At 34.6% G+C, this 20,828-nt stretch overlaps 2 long non-coding RNA genes across 2 annotated transcripts in view; one reads left to right on the top strand and one right to left on the bottom strand.

The window, feature by feature from the left end:
• Positions 1-20,828, top strand: part of LOC136025056 (uncharacterized) — a 51,192-nt gene that overhangs the window by 18,802 nt on the left and 11,562 nt on the right. The gene's annotated exons all lie outside the window — the stretch shown is intronic.
• Positions 11,053-13,731, bottom strand: LOC136025055 (uncharacterized). The gene is made up of 2 exons (XR_010617004.1): positions 12,406-13,731; positions 11,053-12,206 (listed from the first exon to the last, which is right to left on the bottom strand). It is a non-coding gene; the product is annotated as an uncharacterized LOC136025055 (long non-coding RNA).

Below are 20,828 nucleotides of genomic sequence, written 5' to 3'. Positions count from 1 at the left end.
GTTCTGGAAATTACATTTCACAGCTCAATTTGCTCAGCTTTAAAACATTATATAAAGCATTAGGGAGGTCTATTGAGATTTCCTGGGTGGTATCCGTAAAATCTCTCTGACTAGCAGTGAGTGGAATCTGCACAGAGGTGTGTGACAAGGTTAGCTCAACATCTGAAGCAATTATCTTATCAACTAGCCTTTGATCCAGGCTCATGTTTCAGCTTGATCATGGCAGCCTCTTAGATCACTACTACATAGCCTAGGCACTAACATCACCAATTAAACCACTAGATCAAATAAAAAAAACCCTCGGCTCTGGAAGTAATAAAAACAGCAGTATTGAGCAATGACACTTGTCAAATTTGCAAGGGCGCAAATTTTTGAAGATTAGAGTGTAGAAATGGGAAAACGCTTTGGAAATCTAAAGAAAAAGAGAAAATTCTTTCCAGAAAGTTATGATACGTTTTGGCAGAAAACTCTTGGGGACTTTAGAGGCAACGGACAAGTTTCGCCCATATATAAAAAAAAACTCCTAGTAAAATTTTCTAGTAAAAATCCTCGAGGTAAGAAGGCTCATCTCTTCAGTTTTTGGTAGGGTGGCTATGGCAAGTAAAAGTAAATTGAAAGTCAATTGCCGTTAAAAGCCCAAATTATTAACATTTTGAGCAATAAATGTCATCAGAAACAGTAAGAAGCAACAGAATGATGTAAATGTAGTAAGAAATTGCAAGCTCTTTAAATCGTTTTCTTATTTTATACCATCGACTTTGAATTCAACTGTGAGTGGATAGGCAGCGCTAACACACTTCCAGGAAAACGGTCGAAGGTGTGCTATAATCTGGAAAGGAAATGCATTAGGGAGAAGTAAAAAGTTAAAGAATGTTTTAAATACGTTAAAAAATAAGAAAAAAACCTCTTAAAATTTGTCTGATCGATGCAGTTTATCTGGTTTCCTAGGGATGTTAAGACATATTTTTCAAAATCCAGTGGGGGGGGGAGTTTGCTACAAAAAGGGTATTTTCATAATTCATGGAGGGGGGGGGTCAATTCAGGCGCAACAAAATCAAAATTTTCTTCCTGTGGAGTGGCGAAACATGTTCAGTGAACAGTAGAGAATGAAGCTGTGAGACAATTGATCATTTTGACTCAAAATCCAAAAAAAAAAACAATTCTTTGTATTTAAGGAATATAGGAAGGAAGTAATCTTGATACTAAGCCGTCGACTTTGAATTCAACTGTGGGCAGATATGCAAGGCTAAATCAAACACTTGCAGGAAAGCGGTCGAAGGTTTGCGATAATTTGGCAAGGAAAAGTCTTATGGAGAAGTAAAAAGTAAAAGAATGTTTAAAATACGTTACGAAATAAGAAAAAAACCTCTTAAATTTTAGTTAATCGATGCAGTTTATCTGGTTTTCCAGGGATGTTAAGACATATTTTTCAAAATCCAGTGGGGGGGGGGAGTTTGCTACAAAAAGGGTATTTTCATGATTCATGGAGGGGGGTCAATTCAGGCGCAACAAAATCGAAATTTTCTTCCTGTGGAGTGGCAAAACATGTTCAGTGAATAGTAGAGAATGAAGCTGTGAGACAATTGATCATTTTGACTCAAAATCCAAAAAATAATTTTTTGTATTTAAGGAATATAGGAAGGAGGTAATCGTGATACTAAGCCGTCGACTTTGAATTCAACTGTCGGCAGATATGCAAGGCTAGATCAAACACACTTGCAGGAAAGCGGTCAAAGGTTTGCGATAATTTGGCAAGGAAATGTCTTATGGAAAAGTAAAATGTAAAAGAATGTTTAAAATGCGTTACAAAATAAGTAAAAAACCTCTTGAATTTTATTTGATCGCTACAGTTTATCTGGTTTTCCAGGGATGTTAAGACATGTTTTTCAAAATTTAGTGGGGGGGGGCAAATTTACTACAAAAAGAGTATTTTGATAATTCAAATTCGAAATTTTCTTCCTGTGGAGTGGCGAAACATGTTCAGTGAATAGTAGAGAATGAAGCTGCGTGACAATTGATCATTTTGACTCAAAATCCAAAAACAATTTTTTGTATATAGAAAGGTGGTAATCTGGATACTTGCTTGATCATATCCAACATTGTGTATCAGAAATTGAATTGGCTCTAATATTTTAGTACTAGCTAATAATAGTTAATAGGCTGTACTAGTTACTGATATTTTTATTTCTACTCAATTAAAACAGCTAAAAGCCTCAAAGACTGACTACAAAAAGAAAAAAAAATTGAAGAAAAAAAAAAGGTCGTTCAGAATAAGTCTTACTGATCTAAAAAGTGGAAATTCTTTGTGACCAGCGAGCTTGGAAATGCCATTACCGTCAACAACGCTTTTTGTTAAGTGAATAACTCTACTTTTACAAGAAATCTAAGCCTTTCGTACGTTTCAACAACATTTTCTGTCTGTATAGCCTATTTGCTGTGGGCTTCTTAACGCTGTTTATTTTCAACTGTTGTTAATTATTGTAGACCAACAGATAGTCCTGTTTTTGATTATTTATTTTAATCTTGCCTTGAAGTTGACCTAGTATTTGTGGTTTACGCTAAGCTAGAGCCCTAAACTAGTAGACCAGTGGTTTCCAACCTATGGGGTGTTCCCCCCGGGGGGTGCGAGACTGTCGCAAGGGGGCATGCAACTATTTCAAAAAAATATCATTTTCTAATACAAATCGAAAAAGTCGAATAGGTGTCAAAAAATTGAATCAGCAGTATACGTAATCCACACGTTTTGGCTACGAGTAAGGGACGATTTTACCTACTTCGACAAACAAAGCTTCAGAAATTTTATTGCCATTTGTAACATCTTACCTATGTGAAAGTAGTCTTTCTACAGTACCTGTCTTAAAAACAAAGTATCGTTGCTTAATGATTGAAAAGGAACTGAGAACCATGATTTCTTCAATGATACCACGGTTTGAGAAAATTTGAGCTGAAAAACAAGCTCAACCGTCGCATTAAATTTTATGTTATAGTAGCATTAATTATATATTCTTTTTTTCTTTGTTATTATATTTCTTATAATAAGTATATTATATTCTTACACAATACTGTATATTATTTTGTAGCCCATTAAATAAATCATAATATCAGTTTATTACTTATGAAATTGGATCTAAAGATAAATTAACGGGACACAACAATTTTTTGTTAAAGGGGAGCGCACCAATTTTTTTTATAGGAGGGCGCCTTTACAAAAAGGTTGGAAACCACTGTAGTAACCTGAAGAAAGAATATATTTATTTGTCTTTCTTACGAGCTCTGTATTCTATAGTTTTTCTTTGCGGAAGGTTCTGTAGTGTTTTGACTCACTTGATGTTTCATCAGGCAATATTCTGTCCAAAGACACGGCGAAATTGTAGTTGAGTGGACGAATAGTCTAATGTCATCATTTCTAATAGTTGACTTACCTAATTTCATTTTGAGTGCTGTAAGAGCTATTTCTTCTAATTGGTTACCCTTTACCATCGCAGCTGAGGGATAGTCACTGCTGCCCCTACTAATGTCTCTTACAATGGTGCCTGTCTTGGTAAATTGTTTCCCAGAAGGAACCCAAAGAAAATAAGAACTTTACATTTTTCGCTTCTTTCATAAATCAATTGTTCATTCAAAGATTGTCCCTTTGTCTTCTCATTCATCTACCATAAAGTAGTTTGATCGTTTATAGTCTTGTTGTATACATGAGTCCTTCCTCCAGACTCATATCAGGCCTGTTGTACTTGGGTCCATAATGAGGGTCTCCAGAACAGCGTTGATGGTTTTTCTTTTAGTCCAATAACTGTCACTCGTTAAAGCATAGCACTTCTTTAGATTCGTACGTGGATAGTATTTCCAGCATTTTGAACTGGCTATTTTCTTTCCACCGTTCTATTACAATATTCTCCCTCACACTATTTTCTAAAAAAAAGAAACTAAAAAAAAAAAAAAATCGCAGCTACTGCAGTATCTCTGATGTTCTGCTGACGACTTCAGGGCCTGAGTAATATCTTGTAAAACTTTCCTCGAAACGCTTCTCCGCCGATTTTAAACTAAGCTTCTTCGAGTAACCCAACTTTCTTTTGACAAGCATCTTCATATTTTGCATGAGTCTCAAGATATGATTGTGGCCCCTTCGGAGCAGGTATCTCAGCTCGACAATTGTACCTTGGTCTTCTAGGGTTTTCTTTATTGTTCCAAGAAGATTCTTTGTAAGTTTCTGGATTGCATCAATTGCTAATATTTTAGCATGCGTTCCTTTTCTTGCTTCGACAACTCTTTGGGGGTATCTTGTTTAATTTCTGTAACATCGATCGTAAATTCTTCTTTTTCAGCAGAGGAGCCGTACGGGATGGTTTGCTATAATCTGTAAAACACTCTAGAATCTTCATCACCATTATAGGCTACCAAAATACGATAACCCGTGCATTTCTCTACAATTTGAAAACATTCATCGAGAATGCCTATCTCCATACATTAATTGTCGCATTTGCTTTTTTTCTACCTTTTTCTCCTTGGCAATTACTAGTGGCACAGAAGCTACAACTGGGAGATGACCAGAACATGGGAATATCAGAACATTAGCAGCACTAGATTTCAGGTACTTCGAACTAACAAAAATGTTATCTATTATAGCTTCTGAATGACTAATTATACGTGTCGAGACCCCAACAAGGGGAAATAAATCATTTGAAACCATCAAATTTAAAAATCAAGATTAATAGCATGTAAATCATACAAATCAAAATTAAAATCTCTCATACAAATAAAATCTAACTGGCTAGGTACCGCAGCTCTCATTAATATCTCAAATCCTTCCGTGAAATCCTCCAAACAAGCACTTGGTGGCTTATAAACCTCACTTGCAATAAATTTTTTTTGAATTAATAGCCAGTTCAAGAGTGAACGATTCAACCTTACCCTCTATCCAAATGTAATTAATAAATCTGGACGACCATGGAGACGAACATACGCAATAGCATCTTGAGCATATTCATGCATATGAAGGGGACAGCCAGCATGTGACGAATCGTTAATCTTCTAACGTTTGTGGTATTACCGTCATTTACAACTGAATCTCGCAAATGAATGTATTGTTCAGAGCTGAGCTTGGTCTGATTCAGACGGATAAATAGCAAACGTTCTGATTCAATTTTTGCATACATATCAAGGATGTATTGAAACAATTGACGGCATTTTTAAATATAGTTGTCTTCATCCTGCCGAATCATTAGTCAATAGGAATAATAATGCATTGCGCTGCATTTCTTATCCGTTTGTTTGTTAGTGGATGGATCTTGCAATTTATTATTAAAGTGATAGCCGTCGGCTCCATCCCAAATAATTATAGGATATTGTAGGGCATCCTAGCATCGATGAGTTTCAGCAATTCTTACCAACTGAGCGTTTCGCTTATGAAAAATAAAATCTCGAGGTAAAACTGATCACTAACCATAACGATTGCCACTTCGTCGATATTTGGAGCATTGTATCTACGCACATGTTGGCCAGTAGGCGTTTTGTCAGCGGAAATAACAATTTTATGCGTATCAGTAGGCATCAAATCGATGGCTGTTTTGAACAGACGCACTAAATTATTATTTTCGTGGAAAAGATTTTGCAATTGGGAAACAATAGTCCTTTCAACGTCGGGAGAAATTTTGCAACGTGCATTCAATTCAGAATTTCTATCACTGATGAAGTATAGTCGTAAAAATTTATGATTCTCGCCTGAGAATTGTAGAAGGGACCCTGCGCTATGATAAATTTGCCTCTTTAATTTGAAAGTAGGCATAATTTGATCTTGATTTTCGATTTGGGCACCAAACGATGTGATTTGGAAACATGAGTTATATTTTCTGATGTTTGACAAAAAACTCTTAGATTAGAACGCTGACTTAGTTCCAGTAAGCAAAGTCTTCAATGGCTCTGGTGGTGCAGCCAGTTGAGGAAGTTTAAAGTTTCCTGAGGTGCAACACATTCCCATTGTTTCACCATTAGATTTCAAGGCCTTGCAAAAGGGACAAATTTTTAGACAGGGTCCCGAGTTTAACACATCTACTCAAACTATAATCATCGACTCGGCTGTACCTGAATGCCAGGCGAAAATTTTCAGGTTGTTTTTGTGATTCCTCGGAACGCTTTGTTTTGGTGATTTCTCTTTGAGACGCAAGCCTGTTTTCACGCTGTTGTTGTGATTCCTCGGCACGCTTTCTTTTCATACTTTTTCTATTAGCCTGTGATTCCTCGGCACGCTTTTTTTTTCATACTTTCTCTATTAGCCTGTGATTCCTCGGCACGTTTTCTTTTCATACTTTTTCTATTAGCCGCAAGCCTTTTGGTATTGACTCTTTGAGCAGCTTCCTCGGCTGTTGCCATTGTAGGTTCTTCTGTCATTTTAACATATACATTAAAAATTTCCCTTTGAAAGGCCTTCTTAAATACTTATAATGACGTCATATATAAATCCTTTGACCCACAAAAATGTGGGTCAAATGTTTGACCACAAAAATAACGTGAGTCGAAGGACAACTTCATGACGGCATAATGCTCAATCCTTATAATGACGTCAGTCGATAAACATGCATGACGTCAGTCATATATATATATATAGCTGTTGTGGTGGCGCTTCGCGCCACCCCATCACCTAGTTGGTGGGGGCGCTTCGTGCCCCCTCCAAGCCCTCCGCGCGCGTAAGTCGTTACGTGCCATATTAGTTACGTGCCATTGTAGTAGTGTCCCTGTGTCCCACCTGTGAATATATATATATATATATATATATATATATACTAGCTGTTGGGGTGGCGCTTCGCGCCACCCCTACACCTATTTGGTGTAGGGACACAACTACAACTACGCGCCATTGTAGTTGTGTCCCTATGTCCCACCTGTGAATATACATATATATATATATATATATATATATATACTAGCTGTTGGGGTGGCGCTTCGCGCCACCCCAACACCTAGTTGGTGGGGGCGCTTCGCGCCCCCCCCCAAGCCCCCCCGCGCGCGTAAGTCGTTACGCGCCATAATAGTTACGCGCCATTGTAGTTGTGTCCCTATGTCCCACCTGTGAATATAGATAGATATATATATATGGTTTTAACTACGTAAAACTTGCGAATATACAACATTCTTTGCTGTCCCATTGTCTTTGCATATAAATAGATTGTCAGGTTTACCGACTCTTGAACATGCAACATATAATGGTCCATGGGAAAACAATCTGTATTCAGATCTATACCTCATGATTCTAATGATTGCCCTTGAGCTTTGTTGATGGTTATTGCTAATCGACCATTCCCTGTCCCGGTGTCCCGGTCGTCATTTACATCCCCCTGTTTCCCCCGGTGTCCCCGTTGTAGTTGTGTCCCGGTCGTCATTTATATTCCCTGTGTCCTGGTCGTCATTTGTATCCCGGTGTCCCGGTCTGTATATACATTCGTTTTTTAGTTTTGTTTTTCTCCTTTATTTTTTTCCTTTTTTTTTCTTTTTTAGCTTATTTAGATTTTTAGATTTTTTAGTTTTTTTATTAGTTTTTAGTTTTTTTTTCTTTTTAGTTTTTTTACCTTTATTTTAGCTTATTTTTCAGTTTTTTCCTTTTTTTTAGTTTTTTTTATTTTTTATTTTTTTTAGTTTTTTACCTTTTTTTAGTTTTTTTAGTTTTTTTTAGTTTTTTAGCTTTTTTACTTTTTTTAGTTTTTTTTTGTAGTTTTTGCCTTATTTTAGTTTTTTCAGTTTTTTTTTTAGTTTTTTATTGGTTTTTACCTTTATAGTTTTTTTAGTTTGTTAGCTTTTTTATTTTTTTTATTAGTTTTTAGTTTTTTTTTGTAGTTTTTGCCTTCTTTTAGTTTTTTCAGTTTTGACGTCACCTGATCCAGTTTTTTCAGGTGACGTCACCTGATCCATCCATCCACAGACAGACAACTTATTTTTATATATATAGTATGTCCTGGTCGTCATTTATACTCCCTGTGTCCCGGTGCTTTGTTGATTGCTAATCGAACATTCCTTTTGTCCTGGTCGCTTTCTCTTTGAGTGTCGTCATTTATTAGTTTTTTCCTTTTTTTCTTTTTAGTTTTTTATTGGTTTTTACCTTTATTTTAGCTTATTTTTCAGTTTTTTCCTTTTTTTAGTTTTTTTTTATTTTTTATTTTTTTTAGTTTTTTACCTTTTTTTAGTTTTTTTAGTTTTTTTAGTTTTTTAGCTTTTTTACTTTTTTTATTAGTTTTTAGTTTTTTTTTGTAGTTTTTGCCTTATTTTAGTTTTTTCAGTTTTTTTTTTAGTTTTTTTTGTAGTTTTTGCCTTTTTTTAGTTTTTTTAGTTTTTTAGCTTTTTTATTTTTTTTATTAGTTTTTAGTTTTTTTGTAGTTTTTGCCTTTTTTAGTTTTTTCAGTTTTGACGTCACCTGATCCAGTTTTTTCAGGTGACGTCACCTGACCCATCCATCCATCCATCCACAGACAGACAACTTATTTTTATATATATAGACTAGCTGTTGGGGTGGCGCTTCGCGCCACCCCAACACCTAGTTGGTGGGGGCGCTTCGCGCCCCCCCCAAGCCCCCCCGCGCGCGTAAGTCGTTACGCGCCATAATAGTTACGCGCCATTGTAGTTGTGTCCCTATGTCCCACCTGTGAATATAGATATATATATATATATATATGGTTTTAACTACGTAAAACTTGCGAATATACAACATTCTTTGCTGTCCCATTGTCTTTGCATATAAATAGATTGTCAGGTTTACCGACTCTTGAACATGCAACATATAATGGTCCATGGGAAAACAATCTGTATTCAGATCTATACCTCATGATTCTAATGATTGCCCTTGAGCTTTGTTGATGGTGATTGCTAATCGACCATTCCCTGTCCCGGTGTCCCGGTCGTCATTTACATCCCCCTGTTTCCCCCGGTGTCCCCGTTGTAGTTGTGTCCCTGTGTCCCGGTCGTCATTTATATTCCCTGTGTCCCGGGTCCCGGTCATCATTTGTATCCCGGTGTCCCGGTCTGTATATACATTCGTTTTTTAGTTTTGTTTTTCTCCTTTATTTTTTTCCTTTTTTTTTCTTTTTTAGCTTATTTAGATTTTTAGATTTTTTAGTTTTTTTTATTAGTTTTTAGTTTTTATTTCTTTTTAGTTTTTTTGTCCCGGTCGTCATTTATATCCCCCTGTTTCCCCCGGTGTCCCCGTTGTAGTTGTGTCCCTGTGTCCCGGTCGTTATTTATATTCCCTGTGTCCCGGTCGTCATTTGTATCCCGGTGTACCGGTCTGTATATACATTCGTTTTTTAGTTTTGTTTTTCTCCTTTATTTTTTTCCTTTTTTTTTCTTTTTTAGTTTATTTAGATTTTTAGATTTTTTAGTTTTTTTATTATTTTTTAGTTTTTTTTTCTTTTTAGTTTTTTTGTAGTTTTTACCTTCTTTTTAGTTTTGTTAATTTTTTTTTTTACTTGTGTCCTGGTCGTCATTTATACTCCCTGTGTCCCGGTGCTTTGTTGATTGCTAATCGAACATTCCTTTTGTCCTGGTCGCTTTCTCTTTGAGTGTCGTCATTTATTTTTTTCTTTTTTAGTTCTTTTAGTTTTTACCTTTTTTAGTTTTTTTTTAGTTTTTAGTTTTTTTAGTTTTTTACCTTTTTTTAGTTTTTTTAGTTTTTTTAGTTTTTTAGCTTTTGCAACATATAATTCTCAATGGGCAAAACAATCCGTATTCAGATTTATACCTCAAGATTCTAATGATTGCCCTTGAGCTTTGTTGATGGTGATTGCTAATCGAACATTCCCTATGTCCCCGTCGTCATTTATATATCCCACTGTGCCCCCCGGCGTCCCCGTTGTAGTTGTGTCCCTGTGTCCCGGTCGTCATTTATATTTTTTTTAGTTTTTTTTTGGTTTTTACTTTTTTTTAGTTTTTTTTCTTTTTTCTTCCCTGTGTCCCGGTCGTCATTTGTGTCCCGGTGTCCCAGTTTGTAATCTCTCTTTGAGTGTCCCGGTCGTCATCTATATTCCCTGTGTCCCGGTGTCCCGGTCTGTATATACATTAGTTTTTGAATTGGTCTTTTTTTTAGTTTTTAGTTTTTTACCTTTTTTTAGTTTTTTTTAGTTATACCTCATGATTCTAATGATTGCCCTTGAGCTTTGATGGTGAGTTGATGGTATAATTCTAAAATTGTAAGGTAATTTTCTATTTTGAAATAAAAACTAAAAATTATTGCTCAGACAACATAAATATTTTTCATATTTACATAATAGCTTTAGTGGTTCTGGACTGAAAACTAAATATGCTAATCAAATTGGGAATTGCAATCTTTTAGGTTGAAAAGGCAGATCCATTGGAATCATGAGAATGCGTGGAATAAGAAAAGCCTCACCCTCAAAAGGCCCTGTCAAGATTGTTGCCTCTATTACGTTATAACAGACATAACACGTCATTTGTGTCCCGGTGTCCCGGTCTGTAGTTTCGTTAGTCGACAAACATGACGTCAGACGACAAACAACTTCATGACGACATACAGCTCAATCCTTATAATGACGTCAGTCAACAAACATGACGTCAGTCGACACACAAACATGACGTCAGTCGACTGACAGACAAACAACTTATTTATATATATATGGAAGATATATATATATATATATATATATATATATATATATATATATATATATATATATATATATATATATATATATATATATATATATATATATATATATATATATATATATATATATATATATATATATATATATATATATATCTTCTATATATATAAAAATAAGTTGTCTGTCTGTCTGTGGATGGATCAGGTGACGTCACCTGAAAAAACTGGATCAGGTGACGTCAAAACTGAAAAAACTAAAAAAGGCAAAAACTACAAAAAAAAACTAAAAACTAATAAAAAAAATAAAAAAGCTAAAAAACTAAGAAAACTAAAAAAAGGCAAAAACTACAAAAAAAACTAAAAACTTTTTTTTTTTACTTATGTCCTGGTCGTCATTTATACTCCCTGTGTCCCGGTCGTCATTTGTGTCTCGGTGCTTTGTTGACTGCTAATTTATATTATATTTATATTTTTATTTTTTATATTTATTAATATTTTTTTAGTTTTCTTTTTCTCTTATTTTTCAGTTTTTTCCTTTTTTTTAGTTTTTTCTTTTTTAGTTTTTAGTTTTTTTTTGTTTTTTACCTTTTTTTAGTTTTTTTAGTTTTTTTAGTTTTTTAGCTTTTTTAGTTTTTTTATTAGTTTTTAGTTTTTTTTTAGTTTTTGCCTTTTTTTAGTTTTTTCAGTTTTTTTTAGTTTTTAGTTTTTTACCTTTTTTTAGTTTTTTTTAGTTTTTTAGCTTTTTTAGTTTTTTTTCTTTTTAGTTTTTTTTGTAGTTTTTACCTTTTTTAGTTTTTTTTCTTCTTTTGTATTAGTGTGAAATAATTCAGACGTCATATGCGGACAAACACGACGTCACTCGACAGACAGACAGACAGAGATAACCCACAAACAACTTATTTTTATATATATCTATTCATATTTTTTTAGTTTTCTTTTTCTCTTTTATTTTTCAGTTTTTTCTTTTTTTTGTAGTTTTTACCTTTTTTAGTTTTTTTCTTCTTTTGTATTAGTGTGAAATAATTCAGACGTCATATGCGAACAAACATGACGTCACCTGATCCACAGATCCACACACAGACAACTTATTTTTATATATATAGATATATAGATAGATAGATAGATATATAGATACAGTTTCTTTTTCAGTTTTTTTTCTTTTTTGGTTTTTTCTTTTCTTAGTTTTTTTCTTTTTTAGTTTTTTCTTTTTTTTAATTTCTTCTTTTTATTGATTTGTTTTCTTCAATTTGTCAATGTTCATTTTAACATTGACACTTGGAAAAATCTTTACATGCCAAGCAAGCTAAAGCTCCAACAATTTATATTAAACCTGAAAATTTGGGGTATCTGTTTTAAGGTTTTCGAATTACTTTAATCTATTGTCAAAATATATTGAAATATTTGTGCAATTCCCAGTTTTTTTAGTTTTTTGTTTTTTTTAGTTTTTAGCTTTTTTTGTTTTTTTTTTAGTTTTTTGTCTTTTTTATTTTTTTACGTTTTATCTTTTTAGGTTTTTTCTTTTTTTAATTTTTTCAATTTTTAGTTTTTTTTAGTTTTTTAGCTTTTTTAGTTTTTTTTTCTTTTTAGTTTTTTTTGTAGTTTTTACCTTTTTTAGTTTTTTTTCTTCTTTTGTATTAGTGTGAAATAATTCAGACGTCATATGCGGACAAACACGACGTCACTCGACAGACAGACAGACAGACATAACCCACAAACAACTTATTTTTATATATATCTATTCATATTTTTTTAGTTTTCTTTTTCTCTTTTATTTTTCAGTTTTTTCTTTTTTTTGTAGTTTTTACCTTTTTTAGTTTTTTTCTTCTTTTGTATTAGTGTGAAATAATTCAGACGTCATATGCGAACAAACATGACGTCACCTGATCCACAGATCCACACACAGACAACTTATTTTTATATATATAGATATATAGATAGATAGATAGATATATAGATACAGTTTCTTTTTCAGTTTTTTTTTCTTTTTTGGTTTTTTCTTTTCTTAGTTTTTTTCTTTTTTAGTTTTTTCTTTTTTTTAATTTCTTCTTTTTATTGATTTGTTTTCTTCAATTTGTCAATGTTCATTTTAACATTGACACTTGGAAAAATCTTTACATGCCAAGCAAGCTAAAGCTCCAACAATTTATATTAAACCTGAAAATTTGGGGTATCTGTTTTAAGGTTTTCGAATTACTTTAATCTATTGTCAAAATATATTGAAATATTTGTGCAATTCCCAGTTTTTTTAGTTTTTTCTTTTTTTTAGTTTTTAGCTTTTTTTGTTTTTTTTTTTAGTTTTTTGTCTTTTTTATTTTTTTACGTTTTATCTTTTTAGGTTTTTTCTTTTTTTAATTTTTTCAATTTTTAGTTTTTTTTAGTTTTTTAGCTTTTTTAGTTTTTTTTCTTTTTAGTTTTTTTGTAGTTTTTACCTTTTTTAGTTTTTTTTCTTCTTTTGCATTAATGTGAAATAATTCAGACGTCATATGCGGACAAACACGACGTCACTCGACAGACAGACAGACAGACATAACCCACAAACAACTTATTTTTATATATATCTATTCATATTTTTTTAGTTTTCTTTTTCTCTTTTATTTTTCAGTTTTTTCTTTTTTTTGTAGTTTTTACCTTTTTTAGTTTTTTTCTTCTTTTGTATTAGTGTGAAATAATTCAGACGTCATATGCGAACAAACATGACGTCACCTGACCCACAGATCCACACACAGACAACTTATTTTTATATATATAGATATATAGATAGATAGATAGATATATAGATACAGTTTTTTTTTCAGTTTTTTTTTCTTTTTTGGTTCTTTCTTTTCTTATTTTTTTTCTTTTTTAGTTTTTTCTTTTTTTTAATTTCTTCTTTTTATTGATTTGTTTTCTTCAATTTGTCAATGTTCATTTTAACATTGACACTTGGAAAAATCTTTACATGCCAAGCAAGCTAAAGCTCCAACAATTTATATTAAACCTGAAAATTTGGGGTATCTGTTTTAAGGTTTTCGAATTACTTTAATCTATTGTCAAAATATATTGAAATATTTGTGCAATTCTCAGTTTTTTTAGTTTTTTCTTTTTTTTAGTTTTTAGCTTTTTTTGTTTTTTTTTTAGTTTTTTGTCTTTTTTATTTTTTACGTTTTATCTTTTTAGGTTTTTTCTTTTTTTAATTTTTTCAATTTTTATTTTTTTTCAGTTTTTTCTTTTTAGTTTTTTTTAGTTTTTTACCATTTTTCTTTTTTCGAATTACTTTAATCTATTGTCAAAATATTTCGAAATATTTATGCAATTTCCAGTTTTTACATTCAAGTTTGTTTTCTTTTATTTATATAGAAGATATAATCTGGCGTAACGGACAGACAACTTATTTTTATATATATAGAAGATATATATATATATATATATATATATATATATATATATATCTTCTATTCTATCTATATATATAAAAATTAATTGTCTGTCTCTGTGTCTGTCTGTCAGGTGACGTCATGTTTCTGTGTCGACTGACGTCATGAAGTTAGATGTCGTCATTATTGCTATGACGGTGACGTCATTAAAGATATTTAATCATAAAGTTAGTTGTCGTTATTTTTGCTATGACGGTGACGTCATTAAAGATATTTAAGACATATATGTTCACGTAGAAATCTATTAATATTTAAGTTTAAAATGACTGATGAACTTACAATGGCAAAAGCCGATGAAGATGCTCAAAGAGTCTATGCCAAAAAACTTGCTGCTGTTAGAGAAAGTCAGAAGAGAAAGCGAGCCGAGGAATCAAAAGAACAGCAAGGAAACAGGCTTGAGGCTGATAGAGAATGAAAGAACAGAAAGCGTGCCGAGGAATCAAAAGAACAGCAAGGAAACAGGCTTGAGGCTGATAGAGAAAGAAAGAACAGAAAGCGTGCCGAGGAACTACCAGAGCAACGCGAAAGCAGACTTGCTGCTAAAAGAGAAAGTGAAAAAAGAAGGCGTGCCGAAGAATCACAAGAACAGCAAGAAATCAGGCTTGCTGCTGATAGAGAAAGTAAGAAAAGAAAGCGTGCCGAGGAATCACAAGAACAGCAAGAAATCAAGCTTGCTGCTGATAGAGAAAGTAAGAAAAGAAAGCGTGCCGAGGAATCAGAGCAACCTGAAAGTTATCACCTGGCATTCAGTTACAGCCCAGTCGATGATTATAGCTTGAGTAGATGTATTCAAATCGGGACAATGTCTAAAATTTGTCCCTATTGCAAGGCCTTGAAATTCAATGGTGAAACAATGGGAATGTGTTGCGCCTCAGGAAAAGTTAAACTTCCTCTATTGGCTGCACCACCAGAGCCATTGAAGACTTTCCTTACTGGAACTAAGTCAGAATCTAAGCGTTTTTTGTCAAAATTCAGAAATAACAACTCATGTTTCCAAATGACATCGTTTGGAGCCCAAATCGAAAATCCAGATCAATTTATGTCTACTTTCAAAGTAAAAGGGCAAATTTATCATAGAGCAGGGTCCCTTCTACAATTCTCAGGCGAGAATCATAAATTTTTACAATTGTACTTCATCAGTGATAGAAATTCTGAATTGAATGCACGTTGCGAAATTTCTCCCAACGTTGAAAGGACAATCGTTTCCCAATTGCAACATCTTTTCCACGAAAATAATAATTTAGTGCGTCTGTTCAAAACAGCCATCGATTTGATGCCTATTGATACGCATAAAATTGTTATTTCCGCTGACAAAACGCCTCCTTGCCAACATGTGCGTAGATACAATGCTCCAACTATCAACTAAGTGGCAATTGTTGTGGTCGGTGATCGGTTCTTACCTCGAGATAATAATCTTTATAGGCGAAACAATCAGTTGACAAGAATTGCTTAAACTCATCGATGCTACGATGCCCTACAATATCCTGACGAATAAAAATGACGCCCGGGACACTCAAATAGAAATCACAGACTGGGACACCGGGACACAAATGACGACGAGGACACAGGGAATATAAATGACGACCCGGACACAGGGACACAACTACAACGGGGACGCTGGGGGGCACAGGGGGATATATAAATGACGACGGCAAGAAAGGAAATGGTCGATTAGCAATCACCATCAACAAAGCTCAAGGGCAATCAATAGAATCATGAGGTATAGATCTGAATACGGATTGTTTTCCCATGGACCATTATGCGTTGCATGTTCAAGAGTCGGTAAACCTGACAATCTATTTATATGCACAGACGATGGGACAGCAAAGAATGTTGTATATTCGCAAGTTTTACGTAGTTAAAAACATATATATATATATATATATATATATATATATATATATATATATATATATATATATATATATTCACAGGTGGGACATAGGGACACAACTACAATGGCGCGTAACTAATATGGCGCGTAACCCCAAGCCCCCCCGCGCGCGTAAGTCGTTACGCACCATATTAGTTACGCGCCATTATAGTTGTGTCCCTGTTTCCCACCTGTGAATATAGATAGATTTATATATGTGTTTCAAACTACGTAAAACTTGCGAATATACAACATTCTTGGCTTTCCCATTGTCTTTGCATATACAAAGCCTTATGTACTATTAATGACGTCATATGCAAACGCTCTTTTTACAAACAAACAAATATGCATACACACAACTCGTTTTTATATAGATAGATAGATAGATAGATATAATACAAATTAACTGCGTAAAACTTGCGATTATACAACATTCTTCGCTGTCAAATTGTCGCTGCATATAAATAGATTGTCAGGTTTACCGAACCTCGAACATGCAACGTACAATTGTCCATGGGAAAAACAATCAGTATTAAGATCTAAATCACATTTTTCTAATGATTGACCTTGACCTTTGTTAATGGTGATTGCAAATGCTAATCGAATTGGGAATTGCAATCGTTTAAATTGAAAAGGCAGATCCGTTGGAATCATGGGAATGCGAGGAATAAGAACAGCCTCACCTTCAAAAGGCCCTGTCAAGATTGTGGCCTCTATTAGGTTTTCCATTGTTTTTTTTTACGGCAAGTCGCGTGCCATTGCAAAGCTTTGGTGGGTTGATATTTCTTAAAAGTATTATTGGTACGCCTGTTTTTAGTTGTAGCACGTGTGGTGGAAACCCTGAAAGATCCACGGAATTTAAAAATTTAGATGGATAATTAACTGCTTCATTTGGTTCCAAACTGTGTCGACTGACTTGTAAAGGACTGCCTGGTCTCGAATCTGGGTCAAAACAATATTGTTGATTTTGTGGACGTCTATATTTTTGGGTGCAAGAATCGCTCTTTCACTTAGCCATTAATTATTTTTTTAATTGTTTAAAATATTCGGAAATACTTTTTCAATCAATTCATTTTTGGACGTCACTAAATTACAGAAATCAGCAGGTAGTTGTATACGTCCTGAAATTGAGTCTACTGGGAGCTTTCCGTTTCCAATTGCCAGCAATTGATCTGAAAATGTTTGACCAGAGTCATCGTTTTGCAATCGGACACGCATATTTGTAGTTAATTTTAATGTTTTTACGTGTGCCCATAAATTAGAATTTTTCAGGCAAGCATTCATTTCGTCTGCAGGGGTTGATCTCGGTATTATAGGTAATGTTTGCCTGAAATCTCCCGCAAACAATATTATTGTGCTGCCAAAGGGTTTCGACTTCCCTCGCAAATCTTTCAAGCATTGATCCAGATTCTCGAGCAATTTTTTGTGTGCCATTGTGCACTCATCCCAAATAATAAGTTAGCATTGCTGCAATACTTTACCCATCCCAGATGATTTGGAAATGTTGCACGTGGGAGTTTCTGTAGAATGCAAATTCAGAGGCAATTTCAAAGCGGAATGAGCAGTTCTTCCACCAGGCAGCAATGTTCCGGCTATTCCGGACGACGCAATTGCCAACGCTATATCATTTTTTGATCGAATTGATGCCAGAATCAGTTTTATCACAAACGTTTCACCAGTACCTCCTGGCGCATCCAAAAAGAAAATTTCTCCAACGTTTTTATCAACACAATGCATTATCGTATCATAAATGTCTTTTTGTTCCGACGTTAACTTGGAAATTTTATTTTGTACATACGAAAATAGATCACTCGTACTGTAACTTTGCTCACGATCCAATTCTACACATGTCGAAACAGCAGCGATATGGTTAGGTGAAGGCATTCCCAAATCCTGAAGTTGGTTTGTTTGCCATACGTACGCACAAATCTTCTATAATAACTAAAGTGTAGTTATAAATTTCTGATGTAAAATCAAAAGTTATATCTGACGTCTCTAACTGTTTTCGATGGAGTATATCTTCGGACATTTTTTACTTATATTTTTCCCATAACTCTGTAGGAGCTGATGGAGAGCAAGTTGTTAAAATGATGCCAAACAATGCACGAATTTGACTTGGGGTTGACGTTTCGCACGCGTCATTGATGCAGTTATCCCAGTGTTGGTCATTCTCCAATAAATTCAGAGCTTGGCATGCACTACGGTAAGTGTCATGTATAGTACCGTTTACAGTTCTCAAATACTCAAAGGATGTCGGACCGGGCACATTCACCAAAAGCAGGCGTAGAAAGAAGCATTCATGTTGATTGGGGTGAACGGTGTAGAGTCTTCCTATCGTGGTATCTTTGAAGATGGTAGGTTGGCCGTCGACTGACTTACCCTGTTTTTGACGTTCAAATACTTTATTTTTAGTATTCCACGTGTAATACGAGGGCACTTCAGTATACAGCAGTTTTTTTTGCAAAAGAATCATTTTTGCAAAGCGAAAAGAAAGCGGTTAACTTTGTATCCGGTGGATTCAGGGCTCTTTGTTGCACGTTGGTTTCCGAGAAATAAACACGTTGACCATTCTGTAAATGTACCGCTAAGTGAACAACAGCTGGACTACGTTCATGTATCGGAAATGAAACAATTCGCCAAACAGCTTCATTACTGCTTATGTATCTTCCAGCCTGATATTGTACGATTTCGTCGATATCTTTGATTTCGGGCTGCAAGCCAAAAACTGCCATGTCACTGCCTTTGTTGACGTATTTACATATGTATTTGATTGCCTTTACGGAGTTACAGTATTCAACGTTTATGTGTGCATTAAATGTTTTTGATAATAATGGGGAATATGGAACAACCCACTGGTTATCTACTTCGATGGTGGTACCGTTACGCTTCTTTATTATTGCTCGTTTACCGCCATCTTCAGTAGATCTTCTTCTATATTGTGGGTAACCATCATTGCCAGTAATTGTGTTGGATACTAAAAGTCGAGGATATTGCTTTGTGCAGCTTCCTTTGGCCATGCATGGTGAATTTTCGTTCAGTGCACCGCAAGGTCCATGTATCATATTTTTTACAATAATATCATGTAACCCCTTATCGACATTTTCATCAGGTATTTCAGCGGAAATCACATCATCAATTTCGTTCGAAGTAATTTTTTTATGTAGCCAGATTAGTATATGTGCGTGTGGCAAACCTCGTTTTTGCCATTCCACTGAGTACATCCAGCATCGCACTGACCCAAACACTTCAAGTTTTACTATGTAGTTTATCAGTGAGTTCAACTTTTGCCGGAAGACACGGGCCGTAATGTCATGTCTATGAACCGCCGATTGTCCTTGAAGTAAAAGCTGCAGTATCTCGTCCCAAGATTGATTACATGTAAATGTAATAAATAAATCTGGACGACCATAGAGACGAACATACGCAATAGCATCTTGAGCATATTCATGCATATGACGGGGACTGCTAGCATATGACGAAGGTAAAATTGTTAATCGTCCAACGTTTGTGATATTACCGTCATTTATAACTGCATCTCGCAAATGAATGTATTGTTCAGAGCGGAGCTTGGTCTGATTCAGGCAGATATGTAGCAAACGTTCTGATTCAATTTTAGCATACACATCAACGACGAATTGGTGAAACAATTCACGGCATTTTAAAATATAATTTTCTTCATCCTGCCGAATCATTAGTCTATAGGAATAATAATGCATTGCACTGCATTTCTTATTCATTTCTTTGTTAGTGGCTAGATTCATCAATTTAATATTAAAATGATAGCCGTCGGCTCCATCCCAAAAAATGATAGGATATTGTAGGGCATCGTAGCATCGATGAGTTTCAGCAATTCTTAACAACTGAGCGTTTCGCTTATGAAGAATAATATCTCGAGGTAAAAACTGATCACCGACCATAACGATTGCCACTTCGTCAATAGTTGGAGCATTCATTGTATCTACGCACATGTTGGCCAGGAGGCGTTTTGTCAGCGGAAATAACAATTTTATGCGTATCAGTAGGCATCAAATCGATGGCTGTTCTGAACAGACGAACTAAATTATTATTTTCGTGGAAAAGATGTTGCAATTGGGAAACGATTGTCCTTTCAACTTTGGGAGAAATTTTGCAACGTGCATTCAATTCAGAATTTCTATCACTGATGAAGTACAATTGTAAAAATTTATGATTCTCGCCTGAGAATGGTAGAAGGGACCCTGCTCTATGATAAATTTGCCCTTTTACTTTGAAAGTAGACATAAATTGATCTGGATTTTCGATTTGGGCTCCAAACGACGTCATTTGGAAACATGAGTTATATTTTCTGATTTGTGACAAAAAACGCTTAGATTCTGACGTAGTTCCAGTAAGGAAAGTCTTCAATGGCTCTGATGGTGCAGCCAATAGAGGAAGTTTAACTTTTCCTGAGGCGCAACACATTCCCATTGTTTCACCATTGAATTTCGAGGCCTTGCAATAGGGACAAATTTTAGACATAGTCCCGATTTGAACACATCTACTCAAGCTATAATCATCGACTGGGCTGTACCTGAATGCCAGGCGATAATTTTGAGGTTGCTCTGATTCCTCGGCACGCTTTCTTTTGGCATTATCTTTTGAAGCCGCAAGCCTGTTGTCACGTTGCTCTTGTGATTCCTCGGCACGCCTTCTTTTTTCACTTTCTCTTTTAGCAGCAAGTCTGGTTTCGCGTTGCTCTGGTAGTTCCTCGACACGCCTTCGTTGACGGAAATTGAAAATTCCTAATCTGACATTATCTCTTGAAGCCGCAAGCCTGTTTTAACGTTGCTCTTGTGATTCCTCGGCACGCTTTCTGTTCTTACCTTCTCTATCAGCCGCAAGCCTGTTTTCTTGCTGTTCTTGTGATTCCTCGGTACGCTTTCTTTTCTTATTTTCTCTATCAGCCGCAGGCCTATTTTCACAC

This window comes from Artemia franciscana, chromosome 3 (assembly GCF_032884065.1).
Source record: "Artemia franciscana chromosome 3, ASM3288406v1, whole genome shotgun sequence".
Lineage (NCBI taxonomy): Eukaryota > Metazoa > Arthropoda > Branchiopoda > Anostraca > Artemiidae > Artemia > Artemia franciscana.
The sequence above is the reverse complement of the archived record's forward strand: the minus strand, read 5'-3'. Positions and strand labels throughout refer to the sequence as shown.